Genomic DNA, 17,330 nt, shown 5'->3' with positions numbered 1-17,330 from the left:
TCCATATCCCTCTCAGGTCAGTTGTAGGGATTATCAAAGAGATGCAAATACTTCTGAGTTGATGCAAATTTGTATGCAAATATATGCAGTTTGAAAATGGACCAATCAATTTAAACCCATTTTCAAACTGCATATATTTGCATCAACTCAGAAGAATTTTTATATCATTGATCATCCCTAGTCAAATGTCCTTTAAAGTGGACCTGAACTCTTGCACAGGACAGAAGGAAAACAGAGACATGCATATTGTATGTATTTAGAAAGTTTAGCCTGTATAATACCCCTCATCTGTGCCTATTCACAAGTTGTAATTTAATCCCTGTGTCAACTGCCCTCCAAGGCAGAGACGTAATTGGTAAAAACAGAATGTTATCAACATGTCTGGTTCCATGAAAGCAGGAAGTAGACAAACTGCAGATTTATTGCAGGATTTGTATCAGTTGTAACAAAGAAATGTTTTTCTTTAACCTCCTTAGCGGTATATCCGACACTGTGTCAGGCATACCGCTCTGTGGCCCCAGGAGTCCCCCTTAATAAATAGTTTGTCCCCAATTGCTGTAAATCCTCTAACTAGCACTAGGCTAGCTAGTGGAAGTGGCGGGCACCCTTTGATCGCCGCCGATCCCCCCCGTTTATACGTTACCCCCCCTGGATCCAGCGATCGCGCAGCCTCCCGGCGCAGCTCCGGTCTCTCTATGGGGAGGATCGGGTTTGCGCATGACGTCGGCGACGTCATGACGTCACATGCGATCCTCCCCATAGTGAAGACCGAAGCTGTCCCGGGAGCTGCGCCGATCACTGGATCTAGGCTAGGTAATGTATATAATCAGGGGAGCGGCGGGGATCGGGGGGTGCCGGAGACTTCTTCTAGCTAGCACTAGGCTAGCTAGAGGGTTTACAGCAATTAGGGACAATTAAAAATAAAAAATCCGGCCACAAAGTAACAGCACCTCCTGAGCGGCGCAACACTCAGGAGGTTAAAGAGGATCTGTAACATCAAAAGATCCCCTGGGGGGTACTCACCTCGGGTGGGGGGAAGCCTCCGGATCATAATGAGGCTTCCCACGCCGTCCTCCGTCCCTCAGGGGTCTCGCTGCAGCCCTCCGAGAATAATGACGTCAATATTTACCTTCCTGGCTCCTGCGCAGGCGCTCTGACGGCTGTCGGCTCCGAACTACACGGAAATACCCGATCGCCGTCGGGTCTGCTCTACTGCGCAGGCGCAAGTTTCCGGCGCCTGCGCAGTAGAGCGGACCCGACTGAGATCGGGTATTTCCGTGTAGATCGGAGCCGAGAGCAGCCACAGCGCCCCCGCTGGAGCCTGCAAAGGTAAATATTGAACTGACAGTCGGCTCTGTCGCCGGCTGTTCGGAGGGCTGCAGCGAGACCCCCGTGGGACAGAGGACGGCGTGGGAAGCCTCATTAGGATCCGGAGGCTTCCCCCACCCGAGGTGAGTACCCCCCAGGGGATCTTTTTGACGTTACAGAGTCTCTTTAAGGGCTTGTTCACACTACAGCCCAGTGCACACCAAAAACCTCTAGCAGATCCTCAAAACGCTAGAGGTTTTTGAAGCAGATTTTCATAGCGATTCTAGGCATGTTTAGAGAGGTTTTCTAAACATGCCTAGCATTTTTTTTGGAGCTATTTTTTGTGTAGCAGATTTCATATATTGTTACAGTAAAACTGTTACTGAATAGCTACTATAACAAAAACGTCTGGAAAACCGCTCTGATCTAGCGTTTTTCAGAGTGGTTTGAGCTTTTCCTATACTTTACATTGAGGCAGAAACGCATCTGCAAACCGCAAAAATGCGGCAGGTGCCACTTTTGTGGTTTGCTAAAAACCGCAAACCGCCGGTGTGCACCATCCCATTGAAATACATTAGCCAAGCGTTTTCACAAACCGCAGCGTTTTTGAAAATGCTACCAAAAACGCTTGGTGTGCACCAGCCCTACAAAAGCTTTTTAAGCACTGGTGATTTTGTAAAGCTCTTGCTAATGCAAGGCTATGGGGGATTTTTACAAAATCACTTTGCTGCAGTGTGAACACACTCATAGGATAACATTAGCAAGAGCTTTTAAAATCACAAAGCGCTTAAAAAAGCGCTTTTAGTGTGAACAAGGGCTAAAGGTTATGCTGTTGCGTATATTTTAGAGCAGAGAGGAAGTTCTGAGTTTGGTCCACTTTAAAGAGAACTTGAAGTGAGAGGCTGACTTATTTTATATTAAACAATACCAGTTGTCTGGCTGTTCTGCTGACTAGTGTTGCAACGGTATGAAATTCCACGGTATAATAACCATAAAAACAAAACACCACGGTATTATACATTACAGTATACGGTATTATGGACCCCCCATGCATTCAATAATGTGCCTCCCCCCCACCCAGTAGTAGGTGGCTGCAACATAGGTAGCTAGAGATAGGTGTAGCCAGTGGTAGGTGGCGCAGTATAGGTAGCCAGGGATAGGTGTAGCCAGTAGTAGGTGGCCGCAGCATAGGTAGCCAGGAATAGGTGTAGCCAGTAGTAGGTGGCTGCAGCATAGGTAGCCAGTGGTAGGTGGCCGAGCATAGGTAGCCAGGGATGGGTGTAGCCAGTAGTAGGTGGCTGCAGCATAGGTAGCCAGTGGTAGGTGGCCGCAGCATAGGTAGCCAGGGATGGGTGTAGCCAGTAGTAGGTGGCTGCAGCATAGGTAGCCAGTGGTAGGTGGCCGCAGCATAGGTAGCCAGGGATAGGTGTAGCCAGTGGTAGGTGGCCGCAGCATAGGTAGCAAGGGATAGGTTTAGCCAGTGGTAGGTGGCCGCAGCATAGGTAGCAAGGGATAGGTTTAGCCAGTGGTAGGTGGCCGCAGCATAGGTAGCCAGGGATAGGTGTAGCCAGTGGTAGGTGGCCGCAGCATAGGTAGCAAGGGATAGGTTTAGCCAGTGGTAGGTGGCCGCAGCATAGGTAGCAAGGGATAGGTTTAGCCAGTGGTAGGTGGCCGCAGCATAGGTAGCAAGGGATAGGTGTAGCCAGTGGTAGGTGGCTGCAACATAGGTAGCCAGGGATAGGTGTAGCCAGTAGTAGGTGGCCGCAGCATAAGTAGCAAGGGATAGGTGTAGCCAGTGGTAGGTGGCCGCAGCATAGGTAGCAAGGGATTATATGTAGCCAGTGGTAGGTGACTGCAACATAGGTAGCCAGGGATAGGTGTAGCCAGTGGTAAGTGGCCGCAGCATAGGTAGCCAGTGGTAGGTGGCTGCTGCATAGGTAGCCAGGGATAGGTGTAGCCAGTGGTAGGTGGCCGCAGCATAGGTAGCCAGTGGTAGGTGGCTGCTGCATAGGTAGCCAGGGATAGGTGTAGCCAGTAGTAGGTGGCTGCAGCATAGGTAGCCAGGGATAGGTGCAGCTAGAATTAGGTGACCGCAGCACAGAGAGCCAGGGGAAGGGAAAGGGGACAAATACTCACTTGTCAGCAGCCAGATCCTCACGCGTGTACTGACTTCAGTCTACTTCCTGTTCTTGCTTGCGTCATCTCCTTGTAATAGCGCCCAGGGGGCGCAGTTTCAGGGAAAGGTGATACAAGAACAGGAAGAAGAATGAAGCCCAGTACAGCGTGGAAGACGGACCTGGCTGCCGGCAAGTGAGTATTTATCCCCACTGCTGTTCGTGCACCGCCGCTATGCCCCCCCCCCCCTCCCCCAAAAAAACGGTAAACACAGATTGTGCATGGTATGATTATCATGCACAAGCAAACTGCGGTATATCGTCATAACGGTATACTGCAGCAACCCACTCAGCAGGACAGCCAGGCAACTGATTGTCAGCTATAAACCCTGAACAAGCATGCAGATCAGATGTTAAAGGATACCCGAAGTGACCTGTGACATGAGATGGACTTGGGTATGCACAGTGCCTAGCACACAAATAACTATGCTGTGTTCCTTGTTTTCTTTCTCTGTCTGAACGAGTTAAATATCAGGTATGTAATGCTGGATCCGCACGGTGCGTTCGCGCACCTCGATTTCCAGCTTGATTCCCGTCGATTCGTTTATTTCCAACATGTCCGGTTTGGATTTCGATGGATCGTTAGGTCGATTTGCATGCAAAGTATGCCAAATTGACCTAACGATCCATCGAAATCCAAATCGGACATGTTGGAAATAAATGAATCGACGGGAATTGAGCGGGAAATCGAGTGCGCGAACGCACCGTGTGGATCCAGCATAAGTGGCTGAATCAGTCCTGTATAAGACTACCCCTCTTCCAACGCACACCAAATTAAAAGAAAAATATCATGTACTGGTGCTGTGTATGAACAGATACTGGTGCTGTACTGTATGTGTTACCCAGTATATAACAGTATATAGTCAATTGACTTGTTCCATTGGTCAACTCTCCTTAAGTAGACTGGTCAGCTTTCCGTGTCTACCTGTTCAGAGCAGTATGGAAGAATAGATTGCGCTCCCTCACCAGGGAGATCTGAGAGGCGGTAACATGATAGGGAGTATCACCCGGCATCAATGACACCCGGCGTATAAGACGACCCCCAACTTTTCAGAAGATTTTCAAGGGTTAAAAAGTAGTCTTATACGCAGGAATATACAGTATTTTGTGTGCTAGGCACTGTACATACACATTTCTATCTCACAGTGTTCTCCCCAGAAATTGTTTCCAGCCGGGTGGCATGAAAAAGTAGCCGGGTGGGGTGAGAGGAGAGAATGCAGGGCTGGCGCTTTTCTGCACAACTCTGATTACAGCAGATGAGGAAGTGAGCCGATGACAGCCGGGTGCTCACCACAACTAGAGCCTGGGGAGAACACTGATCTCATCATGTCACATGTCACTTCGGGTATCCTATAAGACGAAAATCTGACAATATTAGCTGCATGCTTGCTTCATTTGAGAGGTTCAGACACTAATGACCAGAAAGATCAGCAGAATGTCAAGCAACTAGTATTATAATATAGCTCTTGCTTCAGGTTCCCATTAAAGGATACCTTAGGTGACTTCTGACATCATGAGATAGACATGTGTATGTACAGTGCCTAGCACAAAAATAACTATTACTGTTACTTTTTTTCTTTTTCTGGCTGAAAGAGTTAAACATCAGGTATGAGTCAGACTACAGAGTGACCCCTCAATGATAATTACAAGTATAAAACACTTACCTAGCAGAAAATGGCTTCTGAGAGCAGGGAAGATATATAAAGGGTCAAAGGTTAAGAGATTTTAGCTCTAGCATACTTCAATGAATGTTACAATCAAGTATTGGCAGTGGGAATTTAATTAAATAGTGGAACATACATCCCCTGATGATATAATGTAATAAATGCCTCCAAAACTACAAACATGTAGAAAAGCAATATCAAACTTTGTTAACTGAGCAAAAATGTAATAAAAAGATTAAGGCTGGTTTCACAGTGAGACATTAAAGTCCCACGTTACAGCAGCCAGTAACGCAGCCTTAGGGCTGGTTCAGATGGACGTTCGGAGGCGTTGCGTTGGTGATGCGTTCAGCAGCGTTCGGATGCGGTCGCGTTTTTTCTTGCCCTTGGAGGACATTAACCGTCGCGGTTAACCGCTCCCTGGAAGCTACATGTAGCTACCAGGGGCTCCTTGAACGCCAGGGAAAATCGGGACTCGAACGCCGCGTTCGTGTAAACGTGCGTGAAAGCTTGGGACAAACGCTCCATTCACTTGAATGGGAGCGTTTAACGCCAAGCCCCGAACACTGGCAGTAAACGCTGCACAAGCGTCCGTCTGTAACCAGCCCTAACTCACAGCACTGTAAAATCAACCAACCTGTTCACAGTGCACACGTTGCGTTACATTGTAACACAGCACGTTTAAACAAAGTGCTGCATGCTGTACGATATACTGGGCTAAACAGCGTTAGACTGTTTACACATGCTCAGTAATGTTGGAGGAGGAGGTCTCCCCTCCTCCTCCGCAGCCAGCCACTTGGCTAAATAATATTCACTGCACTGAGGAGACTCGTGGTGGGACTGTAGTGTTGTCCGGATCATGAAAGAATCGTTTATTTGATCCGGATATTTTTGTGAGTCGAATCATCCGGATCACCACAATGAAAGATTCGGTTCACAGTGGATGTCTGTCTGGAAGAAACAGGAACATACAGAATGTACAGTGCAGGGAAAGTCCTGTCTTGCCAATCATTTCACCAAGTCCGCTTCCTAGTAAAATGATTCAAATGATTCGATCTTTTCCATGATCCGATTCAAATGATCCGAATCCTTAAAAAGATCCGGACTTCCTATCACTAACCTGGAGTGGCTGCTTTGAGAGCTGCATAACGCAGCTCAATCTGACGTCCTCCTCCAACACCACAATGCGTTGCGTTAGGGGCACGTTATGCGACCATAACATCCCCTAAAACGCAACGTCTTGGTGTGAAAGTAGCCTAAAAGATACATGGGATGGCCACCCCGTCACAACTCATTCATCCAGAACTCCAAGCACACTGACACTCATACGCCGGCTTATAACTTGACAGGACTAGTCTGATGAAAACAGGCTCAGATCCAACTGATAACTAGCAGATAGTAGAGCTTAATATATATAGTTCATATCATGAGCTTAACCCTCCAAACTGATGAGGAAACACTAAGGGCTCGTTCAGACTATACGCGCTGCCGTGCGCATTTTGGCAGCGCATATAGTGTGCGACACGCAAGAACGGTGGAAGGGCATAGACATCATAGTTTCATAGTTGTCATATGCGCTGCGCAGCAGCAAGATTGCGCTATCACGTGCTGCATGCATTTTTGGGAATTACAGCGCAGATACCATTCATTGTAATGAATGGGATCTGCAGCACAGCGCATAGTAGCGCAGATGGCGTGCGATCGGACTCGTTGCGTTCCCATCGCACAGCCATCTGCGCTAAATGACGTGAACGAGGCCTTAAATATAATTCTTGAAACTCTTCCAAGCTGTTAATGTTTGGCACACTTGTTGCATTGGCACAGCAATATGCAGGGGACAGTTTCAGTAAGACCGCGTGTTTAGTGAGCAAGCAAAAGCTTCTGGTTCTGCGTCAGGCAGCAACAACAGACAAAGCAGCAATGCAGATAGCTCGCAGGACAGTCCCAGTCACATCCAGCCTGAGATGTGACCAACAGTGATGTGTAGTGTCTTATCTCACCAGCTCCAGATGATATCGGATGGGAACATTATGCCATGAGGGTAGAGACATGTCGCTCCGGTGATGTAAACAGCGTCGGAGTCCACCGGGCAGGTAGATGGAACCACAGGTCCAAGTAGCAGCGGTTGGTCAGCAGAGCGAACTGCGTGCACGGCAACGATGGAGGTGCCCTTTTACAGACCTGTGTAGGTTCCGGATGGAGGTCGGGACGGCATGGCGTCCCATGCAGGAAAGCGTACAGCTCCCCTGACGTTTCGCCGGCTTCTGCTTTCTCAAGGGGGCGTGGTCATGAATGTTTCATTGAGCAAAAAACAATAGTAAACTTAAAAAGTAGATTTAAATATAAAATAGAACGGTAGAATATCTTAAAAAAAACAGTTTTAGGAGATGAAGGATAAATACAATTGTTTATTTTCACCGTGGGTGTCCTTTAAGCAGAGATAGGTAACTAGCTTATACAAAAAAAAAAACCCTACAGCTCAATATTGATCATGGTCACACATTACCAGGACCAGCAAAATACAAAAAACTACCAGAAAGCACTGCATAGGACCTGGAGTCCACAACAGATCACCAATCGCTGTAACAAAAAAATTTGCTTGCATTTGCTACAGCAATTCCCACCACAGCGTTCAGAAGCACTGTACAATCTACTGCATTGCTTGCACCTCCCCCTGGTCAATTTCCACTGGCTTCCAGAATTTAGCCACATCCCCTACCACAAGATGTCAGAGGTGCTTCTCTATCTCCAAATAGAGCACCATTCATGACCTTTCGTGCTAGGGGGCAGAGCTACACATTATAAGCCATAACTACAGTTGTTTGCAAAAGTATTCAGCCCCCCTTGAAGGTTTCCACATTTTGTCATATTACTGCCACAAACATGAATCGATTTTATTGGAATTCCACGTGAAAGACCAATACAAAGTGGTGTACATGTGAGAAGTGGAACGAAAATCATACAGGATTCCAAATATTTTTTACAAATCAATAACTGCAAAGTGGGGTGTGCGTAATTATTCGGCCCCGAGTCAATACTTTGTAGAACCACCTTTTGCTGCAATTACAGCTGCCATTCCTTTAGGGTATGTCTATACCAGCTTTGCACATCTAGAGACTGAAATCCTTCCTCATTCTTCTTTGCGAAACAGCTCCAGCTCAGTCAGATTAGATGGACAGCGTTTGTGAACAGCAGTTTTCAGATCTTTCCACATATTCTCGATTGGATTTAGATCTGGACTTTGAATGGCCTTTCTAACACATGGATATGTTTTGTTTTAAACCATTCCATTGTTGCCCTGGCTTTATGTTTAGGGTTGTTGTCCTGCTGGAAGGTGAACCTCCGCCCCAGTCTCAAGTCTTTTGCAGATTCCAAGAGGTTTTTCTTCCAAGATTACCCTGTATTTGGCTCCATCCATCTTCCCATCAACTCTGACCAGCTTCCCTGTCCCTGCTGAAGAGATGCACCCCCTGAGCATGATGCTGCCACCACCATATTTGACAGTGGAGATGGTGTGTTCAGAGTGATGTGCAATGTTAGTTTTCCGCCACACATAGCGTTTTGCATTTTGGTCAAAAAGTTCCATTTTGGTCTCATCTGACCAGAGCACCTTTTTCCACATGTTTGCTGTGTCCCCCACATGGCTTGTGGCAAAATGCAAACGGGACTTCTTATGCTTTTGTTAACAATGCCTTTCTTCTTGACACTCTTCCATAAAGGCCAACTTTGTGCAGTGCATGACTAATAGTTGCCTTATGGACAAATTCCCCCACCTTGAGCTGTAGATCCCTGCAGCTCGTCCAGAGTCACCATGGGCCTCTTGACTGCATTTCTGATCAGCGCTCTCCTTGTTCAGCCTGTGAGTTTAGTTGGACAGCCTTGTCTTGGTAGGTTTAAAGTTGTGCCATACTCCTTCCATTTCTGAATGATCGCTTGAACAATGCTCCGTGGGATGTTCAAGGCTTTGGAAATCTTTTTGTAGCCCAAGCCTGCTTTAAATTTCTCAATAACTTTATCCCTGACCTGTCTGGTGTGTTCTTTGGACTTCATGGTGTTGTTGCTTCCAATATTCTCTTAGATAACCTCTGAGGCTGTCACAGAGCACCTGTATTTGTACAGACATTAGATTACACACAGGTGCACTCTATCTAGTCATTAGCACTCATCAGGCAATGTCTATGGGCAACTGACTGCACTCAGACCAAAGAGGGGCTGAATAATTACGCACACCCAACTTTTCAGTTATTTGTAAAAAATGTTTGGAATCATGTATGATTTTCGTTCTATTTCTCACGTGTACACCACTTTGTGTTGGTCTTTCATGTGGAATTCCAATGAAATTGATTCAGGTTTGTGGCAGTAATGACAAAATGTGGAAAACTTCAAGGGGGCCGAATACTTTTGCAAACAACTGTAGTTATGGCTTATAATGTGTAGCTCTGCCCCCTAGCACGAAAGGTCATGAATGGTGCTCTATTTGGAGATAGAGAAGCACCTCTGACATCTTGTGGTAGGGGATGTGGCTAAATTCTGGAAGCCAGTGGAAATTGACCAGGGGGAGGTGCAAGCAATGCAGTAGATTGTACAGTGCTTCTGAACGCTGTGGTGGGAATTGCCGTAGCAAATGCAAGCAAATTTTTTGTTACAGCGATTGGTGATCTGTTGTGGACTCCAGATCCTATGCTGCAAGACCCGCAATCACAATTTACCGGGGAGTAGCAATAGGGAGTGCAGATTTTGCTACTGCATCGGTGCCCTTGGGCCAGAGGGGCCCTCCCTCAACTGCAACATTTGCTCTCTATTGGTCCTGTGCTCATAATCACTTCTATAGATACTTTGAATAGTGGTAATCATTAACAAAGTGTTCCCCATTCCCTTCTTGCACCTGACACTGTAATTGCATTGGCAGGTTTGGTTCTTTTCCGTTAGCCGGGCACAACCACTAGGTGGCGCTAAAACGCCAGCGATCGCTGGCAGCAGAGTTACATCTTTCCCTACTATCCATGGCAACCTGGAGGGGGAATAGTACCGCAGGCTAACAGAATAGTACCGCAGGTTTTGGTGCCCCGCATCAATTGTTATGAATAGAGTGCTGGGGGGGGGGGGGGGGCAATGTAAAACTTGCATGGGGGCCCATAGCTCCTTAGCTACACCACTGCAATTTACCTAAATTGCACTTGCTCCTGTGGGTTCACCACCATTCACTTTCATCAGCATAGCATTTTCTGTGATCACCAGCGGTCCCAAACTGCAGCTAAAATCACTCCATTGGGCCCCTGGCCTAAAACTGTAAGGGCCAGAGCCCACTGATGCAGTTGTGTCCGCTTTTCAGTTACACATCAATGTTACAGATGCTGAAAAGCGGACACAACTGCGTTAGTGGGCTCAGGCCCTTAAAGAGCAGGCAAAAAAAAGCTAATTTAAATCTCTATTCTCCTGTGTTAAACAGTTTGGAAGGAAGCCAAAAAGGCAATACTGAAGTTAAAAATCTCTCTTCCTTTGTTGTTGGCTGTATAGTAATCATCTTTATTCCCAGGCTGCTAAGGAGGCCGCATAACAGATACTGCATCAAGAAAGAGTTGCAGAGCGAGTGCACACCAATGCCTAGGAACTTCACTATCCACTATAAACCAGCGGTGCAACATCCAGATGAAAGCAGCTTATTTTCATAACAAGGAGAAAAAAGAAGGTATCCAGGATGGTCTCGAGAAAGCCCTCATAAAGGGGCGAAACGATCGTCGACCTACCTCCGCACCTATTGTACTACCTCCTGACTAAGTATTGCTGCATGAACGTCTTTTATTCCTGATGTTTTTATTGGAAGATATGCATTAAAGCATTAAGTTTTATATGGCGAGTTGCTCCTGGATACCTTCTTTTCTCTCCTTGTTATAACAGATACTGCAGAGCATGCTGGGAGGGTTTTTTTCTCTCCACTGCCCTCCCTGGTCCTCCCCTTCATTTCCCTATCCCGCCCTAATTATTTACTTCCTCTCTCCCTCCTTCCCCATCCACGCAATTGTTTTTATCTGCCTCAGGAGGGCTCTGTGGGCGGGACTGATTGGCTGTGACGTTCCCTTCACCCGCACGCCCCCCACGAATGACATCATGATCGCCCGCAACCCATCCCCCCCCCCCGCGATTGACATGACAGCCTGCACCCCCCCCGGGAATGACATCATGATCGCCCGCGACCCCCCCCCCCCCCGACATGATCGCCCGCACCACATCCCCCCGCGACTGACATGATCGCCCGCAGCTCCTGCCCCCACAACTGACATGATCGCCCGCAGCTCTCCCCCCCCCCCTGCGACTGACATGATCGCCCGCAGCCCCGCCCCCCACCCCGCAAATGGCATCATGATCGCCCGCACCCACCCTAATAACCCCACCCCCTCACAGATGACATGATCGCCCACAACCCCCTAAGAATGAGATCATGATCACCCGCATCCCAACCCACCCCCACCATGATTGCCCGCAGCCACACCAGTCCCCTACCCACCCAGACTGGCAGCGCGATCGCCCGCACCAGTCCCCCACCCAGACTGACAGCGCGATCGCCCGCTCAACCCCCCCACGACTGACCACGCGATCGCCAGCACACCCCCACCCCCCCCGGCCCGCAGACTGACAGCGCGTTCAGCCGCACCCCCCCACCCAGCCTGACAACGAGATCGCCCCCCCTCCCACCAAACAAAAACTGACAACATGATAGTCCGCGCCGCCAAGCCCCAAAATGACAGCGAGATCACACGCAACAGCTCCCCCCCCCCCCCCCCCCCCAACATGATCGCTCCCAGGCTGAGTGACAGACAATATGCCCCTGTTAGACCAGAGACTGGTGGGAGTGTCTGAGGGCTGGGACTTGAGAGGGCTAAAGAATAATCAATCATGAAGCAGGGTATGGGAGGATATTACATCACAATTGGCTTCAGACAAGACAGTCAAAGATGGAACATGCCATGAACTGTCAGGAGCATCAATCTCTGCAAATACTATATAAAAATTCTGTGAAATCCAAAAGTGGACAGTGAAATGCATATGTAATGTACAGCCAATATTTAGCTACTGATATGTGGTTCGTTTTTTTTGTAGTAAAAAGTACTGGTCAAGCACCGCCCCCCTCCCCCCCTCTTGCTTGTATACAATTACGAGTCAGGCCACCAGCAGCAGCAGCACCCCCCCCCTCCCCCAGACACAAACTGCTGAGAGGTACCGTACCACCCCCATTCAACACACGCATAGACGCAGTCACACACACACCGATGTCTTAGCCAGTAGCCACAGAGAAATAGAGCAACTGGCCAGAGAGCAACTTGCGCATCAACCAGTCCAGTGGGCAGATATACTAGCAAGCAATATCCAGAGCAAAAAAGCAATAAACGAACGATCAGGATGATTCTGCATTAGCACACAGAAAGCAGTCCTGCAGCGTTTCACAATCAGCCAATAACCCCTTGATTACTAGCACGTGCTGCGGGGAGTAAAATGCAGTGCATGTTAGTATTGTTGCTTGAAATCAAAGGGTCTCACCACATTGAAGGTAGCCTGTGCACAGTATATTACAGAGGAGGCAGGCTCCGCGGTCCGCAAAGAATCATAAACAGCGGGAAGGTAACTGCAGCAGGCATGCTCCGATACGCTGAAACGTCATGCGTGCTGACGTACGATCTGGCAAGGGACAAATCATACAAAGTCCCTCCTTGAATTAACGCGGATGTTACAATGTAACTTGTGATGCCCGGTGTTGTGTCTGATTGCGCTGCCCTAAGGATTACGCTGCCGCGCATGCTCAGTATCAACATCGTTTAGAATTACACTGCATCACGTGACATGTCTTAGCACATGCGCAGATGCAGTATTTTTAAGCTGCCCTAGAGCTCCACAGCCTGGATACATAGTGCTTCCTGTATATTGTACTTCCTGCCGTATTGTATTGGCTGGCTGCAGAGTGCTTCCTGTGTGGTGGAGGAGGTCACTATAGAGCACATAACGTGAGTACTATGTTGTGCCTGTCAGTCACTGTCACTGTGATGGTCTTAGCTCTCTTTTCCACTAACAATCGCTCGCCCCTGGCACTGTCCCTGTATGTGACTGGCAGCATTGTCCCTGGCACTGTCCCTGTATGTGACTGGCAGCATTGTCCCTGGCACTGTCCCTGTATGTGACTGGCAGCATTGTCCCTGGCACTGTCCCTGTATGTGACTGGCAGCATTGTCCCTGGCACTGTCCCTGTATGTGACTGGCAGCATTGTCCCTGGCACTGTCCCTGTATGTGACTGGCAGCATTGTCCCTGGCACTGTCCCTGTATGTGACTGGCAGCATTGTCCCTGGCACTGTCCCAGTTTGTGATTGGCAATATTGTCCCGGGCACTGTCCCTGTATGTGACTGGCAGCATTGTCCCTGGCACTGTCCCAGTTTGTGATTGGCAATATTGTCCCGGGCACTGTCCCTGTATGTTACTGGCAGCATTGTCCCGGGCACTGTCCCTGTATGTGACTGGCAGCATTGTCCTGGGCACTGTCCCTGTATATGACTGGCAGCATTGTCCCTGGCACTGACCCTGTATGTGACTGGCAGCATTGTCCCAGGCACTGTCCCTGTTTGTGACGTGCAGCATTGTCCCAGGCACTGTCCCTGTATGTGACTGGCAGCATTGTCCCTGGCACTGTCCCTGTATGTGACTGGCAGCATTGTCCCTGTCACTGTCCCTGTATATGACTGGCAGCATTGTCCCTGGCACTGTCCCTGTATATGACTGGCAGCATTGTCCCTGGCACTGTCCCTGTATGTGACTGGCAGCATTGTCCTGGGCACTGTCCCTGTATGTGACTGGCAGCATTGTCCCTGGCACTGTCCCTGTTTGTGACTGGCAGCATTGTCCCGGGCACTGTCCCTGTATGTGACTGGCAGCATTGTCCCTGGCACTGTCCCTGTTTGTGACTGGCAGCATTGTCCCTGGCACTGTCCCTGTTTGTGACGTGCAGCATTGTCCCTGGCACTGTCCCTGTATATGACTGGCAGCATTGTCCCTGTTTGTGACGTGCAGCATTGTCCCAGGCACTGTCCTGTATGTGACTGGCAGCATTGTCCCGGGCACTGTCCCTGTATGTGACTGGCATCATTGTCCCGGGCACTGTCCCTGTATGTGACTGGCAGCATTGTCCCTGGCACTGTCCCTGTTTGTGACTGGCAGCATTGTCCCTGGCACTGTCCCTGTATGTGACTGGCAGCATTGTCCCTGGCACTGTCCCTGTTTGTGACTGGCAGCATTGTCCCTGGCACTGTCCCTGTATGTGACTGGCAGCATTGTCCCTGGCACTGTCCCTGTTTGTGACGTGTAGCATTGTCCCTGGCTCTGTCCCTGTATGTGACTGGCAGCATTGTCCCTGGCACTGTCCTTGTTTGTGACGTGCAGCATTGTCCCTGGCACTGTCCCTGTATATGACTGGCAGCATTGTCCCTGGCACTGTCCCTGTATGTGACTGGCAGCATTGTCCCTGGCACTGTCCCTGTTTGTGACGTGCAACATTGTCCCTGGCACTGTCCCTGTATATGACTGGCAGCATTGTCCCTGGCACTGTCCCTGTATGTGACTGGCAGCATTGTCCCTGGCACTGTCCCTGTTTGTGACGTGCAGCATTGTCCCAGGCACTGTCCTGTATGTAACTGGCAGCATTGTCCCGGGCACTGTCCCTGTATGTGACTGGCAGCATTGTCCCTGGCACTGTCCCTCTATGTGACTGGCAGCATTGTCCCGGGCACTGTCCCTGTATGTGAGTGGCAGCATTGTCCCGGGCACTGTCCCTGTATGTGACTGGCAGCATTGTCCCTGGCACTGTCCCTGTATGTGAGTGGCAGGATTGTCCCGGGCACTGTCCCTGTATGTGACTGGCAGCATTGTCCCTGGCACTGTCCCTGTATATGACTGGCAGCATTGTCCCTGGCACTGTCCCTGTTTGTGACTGGCAGCATTGTCCCTGGCACTGTCCCTATATGTGACTGGCGGCATTGTCCTGGGCACTGTCCTGTATGTGACTGGCAGCATTGTCCCGGGCACTGTCCTGTATGTGACTGGCAGCATTGTCCCGGGCACTGTCCCTGTATGTGACTGGCAGCATTGTCCCGGGCACTGTCCTGTATGTGACTGACAGCATTGTCCCGGGCACTGTCCCTGTATGTGAGTGGCAGCATTGTCCCGGGCACTGTCCCTGTATGTGACTGGCAGCATTGTCCCTGGCACTGTCCCTGTATGTGAGTGGCAGGATTGTCCCGGGCACTGTCCCTGTATGTGACTGGCAGCATTGTCCCTGGCACTGTCCCTGTATATGACTGGCAGCATTGTCCCTGGCACTGTCCCTGTATGTGACTGGCAGCATTGTCCCTGGCACTGTCCCTGTATGTGACTGGCAGCATTGTCCCTGGCACTGTCCCTGTATGTGAGTGGCAGCATTGTCCCTGGCACTGTCCCTGTTTGTGACTGGCAGCATTGTCCCTGGCACTGTCCCTGTATGTGACTGGCAGAATTGTCCCGGGCACTGTCCCTGTATGTGACTGGCAGCATTGTCCCTGGCACTGTCCCTGTATATGACTGGCAGCATTGTCCCTGGCACTGTCCCTGTATGTGACTGGCAGCATTGTCCTGGGCACTGTCCCTGTATGTGACTGGCAGCATTGTCCCTGGCACTGTCCCTGTATGTGAGTGGCAGGATTGTCCCGGGCACTGTCCCTGTATGTGACTGGCAGCATTGTCCCTGGCACTGTCCCTGTATATGACTGGCAGCATTGTCCCTGGCACTGTCCCTGTATGTGACTGGCAGCATTGTCCCTGGCACTGTCCCTGTATGTGACTGGCAGCATTGTCCCTGGCACTGTCCCTGTATGTGAGTGGCAGCATTGTCCCAGGCACTGTCCCTGTTTGTGACTGGCAGCATTGTCCCTGGCACTGTCCCTGTATGTGACTGGCAGAATTGTCCCGGGCACTGTCCCTGTATGTGACTGGCAGCATTGTCCCTGGCACTGTCCCTGTATATGACTGGCAGCATTGTCCCTGGCACTGTCCCTGTATGTGACTGGCAGCATTGTCCCGGGCACTGTCCCTGTATGTGACTGGCAGCATTGTCCCGGGCACTGTCCCTGTTTGTGACATGCAGCATTGTCCCTGGCACTGTCCCTGTTTGTGACGTGCAGCATTGTCCCTGGCACTGTCCCTGTATATGACTGGCAGCATTGTCCCTGGCACTGTCCCTGTTTGTGACGTGCAGCATTGTCCCAGGCACTGTCCCTCTATGTGACTGGCAGCATTGTCCCGGGCACTGTCCCTCTATGTGACTGGCAGCATTGTCCCAGGCACTGTCCCTCTATGTGACTGGCAGCATTGTCCCGGGCACTGTCCCTCTATGTGACTGGCAGCATTGTCCCGGGCACTGTCCCTGTATGTGACTGGCAGCATTGTCCCAGGCACTGTCCCTCTATGTGACTGGCAGCATTGTCCCGGGCACTGTCCCTCTATGTGACTGGCAGCATTGTCCCGGGCACTGTCCCTGTATGTGACTGGCAGCATTGTCCCAGGCACTGTCCCTGTATGTGACTGGCAGCATTGTCCCGGGCACTGTCCCTGTATGTGACTGGCAGGATTGTCCCGGGCACTGTCCCTGTATGTGACTGGCAGCATTGTCCCGGGCACTGTCCTGTATATGACTGGCAGCATTGTCCCTGGCACTGTCCCTGTATGTGACTGGCAGCATTGTCCCGGGCACTGTCCCTCTATGTGACTGGCAGCATTGTCCCTGGCACTGTCCCTGTATGTGACTGGCAGCATTGTCCCTGGCTCTGTCCCTGTATGTGACTGGCAGCATTGTCCCAGGCACTGTCCCTGTATGTGAGTGGCAGGATTGTCCCGGGCACTGTCCCTGTATGTGACTGGCAGCATTGTCCCGGGCACTGTCCTGTATATGACTGGCAGCATTGTCCCTGGCACTGTCCCTGTATGTGACTGGCGGCATTGTCCCGGGCACTGTCCTGTATGTGACTGGCGGCATTGTCCCGGGCACTGTCCTGTATGTGACTGGCAGCATTGTCCCGGGCACTGGCCCTGTATATGACTGGCAGCATTGTCCCTGGCACTGTCCCTGTATGTGACTGGCAGCATTGTCCCGGGCACTGTCCCTGTATGTGACTGG

The 17,330-nt window shown here is 50.1% G+C and overlaps 1 protein-coding gene across 2 annotated transcripts in view; it reads right to left on the bottom strand.

Annotated features, from left to right (window-relative positions):
• Positions 1-12,906, bottom strand: part of ZNF451 (zinc finger protein 451) — a 121,701-nt gene extending 108,795 nt beyond the window's left edge. For both annotated transcript variants that reach the window (XM_068281423.1, XM_068281424.1), the window contains exon 1: positions 12,680-12,906. The gene's annotated coding sequence lies outside the window, so the exon portion shown is untranslated. The remainder of the gene's footprint in view (positions 1-12,679) is intronic.
• Positions 12,907-17,330: the final 4,424 nt, after the last annotated feature.

Source organism: Hyperolius riggenbachi, chromosome 4 (assembly GCF_040937935.1).
Source record: "Hyperolius riggenbachi isolate aHypRig1 chromosome 4, aHypRig1.pri, whole genome shotgun sequence".
Taxonomy (NCBI): Eukaryota; Metazoa; Chordata; class Amphibia; order Anura; family Hyperoliidae; genus Hyperolius; species Hyperolius riggenbachi.
The sequence above is the reverse complement of the archived record's forward strand: the minus strand, read 5'-3'. Positions and strand labels throughout refer to the sequence as shown.